This window comes from Helianthus annuus, chromosome 8 (genome assembly GCF_002127325.2).
Source record: "Helianthus annuus cultivar XRQ/B chromosome 8, HanXRQr2.0-SUNRISE, whole genome shotgun sequence".
NCBI classification, from domain to species: Eukaryota; Viridiplantae; Streptophyta; class Magnoliopsida; order Asterales; family Asteraceae; genus Helianthus; species Helianthus annuus.
In genome coordinates this window covers 146,172,411-146,176,665 of record NC_035440.2, presented here as the reverse complement: position 1 = coordinate 146,176,665, position 4,255 = coordinate 146,172,411, and positions in this window count along the sequence as shown.

Genomic DNA, 4,255 nt, shown 5'->3' with positions numbered 1-4,255 from the left:
TCCGTCTGAGGGTGATTTGCTGTGCTCATGTCTAACCATGAGCCAAAAGATTTGTGCATCGCTTGCCATAGCTCTGACGTGAATCGTGCATCCCGATCCGAAATGATGGAGGTGGGCACCCCGTGCCTCGAAACAACTTCTTTAAGGTAAACGTCTGCGAGAGTGGAGAACTTATCCGTTTCCTTTATAGCCAGGAAGTGTGCAGACTTGGTGAGTCGATCCACGATCACCCATATGGTATCATTCCCACGCTGGGATCTGGGTAGGCCTGTAACAAAATCCATGGAAATTTCTTCCCATTTCCATTGCGGTATCTTGGGTTGCTGAAGTAGGCCCGCTGGTTTCTGATACTCCACTTTGACTTTTGCACAAGTCAAACACTTGCCGACGTAAGTAGCGATGTGGGCTTTCATGCTAGGCCACCAATATGTTGTTCTGATGTCGTGGTACATTTTATCCGAACCTGGATGTACCGAGTAGCGAGACTTATGAGCTTCATCCATCACAAGTTCGCGTAAACCGCCAAAAAGTGGGACCCAAATACGCCCCGTTACATAGTAGGCGCCATTTTCCTTTTGTTCCATTCGTTGCCTTGAGCCCCGTAAGGCTTCAACTTTGACGTTTTCGGGCTTTAATGCTTCCATCTGAGCAGTTCGTATCTGTGCAGGAAGACTGGACTGAATAGTGAGCTGCAAGAACATTGGCCTTGCCTGGATGGTACTTGATGGCGCATTCGTAATCGTTGAGTAACTCGACCCATCGTCGTTGACGCATGTTCAAATCCTTCTGCTTGAAGATATGCTCGAGACTCCTGTGATCGGTGTAAATTGTGCACTTGGTACCGTACAGGTAGTGTCGCCATATCTTAAGCGCGAAAACAACATCTCCCAGCTCTAAATCATGCGTCATGTAGTTCCGTTCGTGAACCTTGAGTTGACGAGAAGCGTAAGCAATAACCTCATCCCGCTGCATCAATACACAACCAAGTCCCTGTATCGACGCGTCACAATAGACCACAAAATCATCCGTGCCCTCTGGCAATGAGAGAATAGGTGCGCTGTAAAACCTATCCTTTAGGTACTGGAAAGCGGTTTCCTGGGAATCTCCCCAACGGTAGGTGACACCTTTCTGTGTCAGTAGCGTAAGCGGCTGTGCGATCTTCGAAAAGTCTTTAATGAATCGTCTGTAATACCCCGCCAAACCCAAGAATTGGCGTATTTCCGTTGGTGTACGCGGTGCAGGCCAGTTCCTGATCGAATCTACCTTGGATGGATCGACATGGATCCCATCCCTGTTCACCACATGGCCTAGAAAATGGACTTCTCGAAGCCAGAAGTCACACTTAGAAAACTTGGCGTACAATTGTCCCTTTCGGAGAAGTTCCAAGATAAGACGTAAGTGCTGCTCGTGTTCCTCCTGGCTCTTAGAGTAGATCAGAATGTCGTCGATAAAAACAATGACGAACTTGTCGAGATAGGGTTTGCACACCCCGTTCATAAGATCCATGAAAACTACAGGCGCGCGTTCGTAAGCCCAAATGGCATGACTAGAAACTCGTAGTGACCGTAGCGAGTTTTGAATGCTGTCTTGGAGACGTCCTCATCCCGGACTCTCAGCTGATGATACCCTGACCTTAGATCAATCTTGGAGTAGTAACTCGACCCTTGCAACTGGTCAAATAAGTCGTCAATACGAGGAAGAGGATAACGGTTCTTCACTGTGACCTTGTTCAGTTCACGGTAATCGATGCACATCCTGAAAGTGCCATCCTTCTTTTTCACGAATAATACTGGAGCTCCCTAAGGCGAAGAACTTGGACGAATGAAGCCCTTATCCAAGAGCTCTTGTAGTTGCTTTGAAAGTTCTTCCAATTCAGTTGGAGCTAAACGATACGGTGCGCGAGCTATAGGTGCTGCTCCTGGAGCGAGCTCGATCTGAAATTCGACTTGATGATGAGGCGGTAAACCGGGTAAATCTTCAGGAAACACCTGAGGAAATTCGCGTACAACTGGAATATCCTCTATTCTCTTCTCTTTTGTCGATGCATCTGTAACTAATGCCAGAATAGCAGTGTGCCCCTTTCGTAAACATTTCTGTGCCTTCAAGAAAGAGATGATGCCAACCACAGCACCACTCTTGTCGCCCTGAACTTCGAGAGGTTCTTGACCAGAACGGGGAATACAAACAATCTTGCTCTTTGCATAGGATCTCCGTTTGCTGTTGGGATAACCAATCCATCCCAGTGACGATGTCGAAACTACCCAAGACTAGGGAATGAGGTTGATGGAGAGTGTCTGACCAACTAAGACGAGGTTACAACCCTTGACTACCAGAAGATTGCTGACCAGTGCTCTGATAGTCATCAATCTTTCGCTGCCATGCCTGAGGCTGAACTGAAGTTAAACCCTTGCTGAAGGTTCCATCCCACCTTCTCTTGTTGTCACTGGGAATAGCAGAGTAGTAGTAGTAGCACCAATGCGTCTAGGCAGCTTGTTCTGTTCCACTGCCTGATCTGTGAGGCGATGAGCAAGATGAGTAACATCCTGGATAGTAGCAAGATTGGCCGATGTCACATAACTTTGAATCTCCGAGGCTAGACCCTTGAGGTACAATTCGATACGCTTGATCGGAGGGTCCACCATGGTTGGACACAAGATGGCCAGTTCGTTCGACCGTTTCGTATAAGCTTCAATCTCTGACCCCGTCTGTAACACCCCAACCCGGAAGGGCTGAAGTGTCACAATAACGGTAACATAAACAAAAGTCATAATTCCATTTATTTATTTGATAAGGATACAACCACACGACTATTAAAATTAAGATTAATATACAAGCGGAGACATTCATCTTAATTAACTAACATCTTCAGATTTATTCCTAGGCTTTATTCTTTTCTCTTTTCCCCTCCCAAAGTAACCTGTGGACCTGTATATACAAAAAGTTTACGGAATGAGCCGAATGCTCAGTACGGAATTTTAGGCTCAAATAACAAATAACGCTTTATATGAAATCTTATCCGGATGGAACTTTATGCGGAAATGATACGATGCAAGAACATAATTTCATAATCGTATCTTACGGATGTACCCATGAGCAAACTTAAAACGTGACAATACACAGGTAGCTACTCCTGCATAATTATCACATGAGATGGCGAATTGGCATACCCGTTATCCACCTCCTTATACTTAAATTCTAGGATCGATCCATACGCCTCCTAATAGCCTTATGTACCACACTTGTACTTAAGAGACGCCGTGAACTGATCTCTCCGTCACGGATGGAGCACATGATGTTGATGCCACAACAACATGCTCGTGGGACACTCCACGAGAAGCGATACTCAGGGTATCAGAGTACAAATGGTCTTATTCACATAACTTATAAAACTTATTTTCATAACAAAACGGAACATATATTGGAACATGCGATAATGAGTATAACATAATACTATCGCATGACATGAAAGCTAAATCAAATGATTAGGATAGGAATCGAACGGACTGTCAAATGAATCGATAATCAAAGACGTGAGGAGTTTTTAACAGATATAGTAATTTAGTGGTTTTATAACAATTTGAATATGAAACAATAAAGAGTGGGGTAAGGATCCGTACCTTAATAACTCCAAAGTGAAGCTACCTTGTGCTAATATTTTAGATTTATACGGGCAGAGTTTAGACTACTGATTAATCTTTTAACCTAATTTAAATAACATGCACACAAACTAGGTTAGTAACTTAATACAGCATTTACGTCAATTCACGAGATTAAACCCTCACAATGATTAACAAGTGCAATACTTAACAATTCAATCGGATTCACAACGAATAACAGAGTATAGTCCGAATTTGAACAGCACTCAAATATTCAAGTTGAAATCACGACGAATAATCAAAGTACAAGCTCAATTTGAGCAGCACTCGGACAATCATTGGATAGTTATAATCGATCGGACGTTGAATCGTAATAGCGATCGAGTTATTACCCTGATTGCGGCAGCGTTTCGAGATCGGTGTGTGTTGTTGGACTGTTTAGACGATATCTCAGCCTACAGAGAGAGTTTTCTCGTCGTTCAAATGCCAAAATCTAAGTCCCAAAGCCCTCTATTTATAGCTGGAAAATCGTCCCCTTCGCGTGTCGCGACAGGGAAACCTAGTTCTGTCGCGTGGCGCGACGGTTTGCTTTTTAGCATAGGGTTGCCATGTGTCCCGGTAGCCTAGCTGAGTCGACTGCTTCTTAAAATTCTATGTTG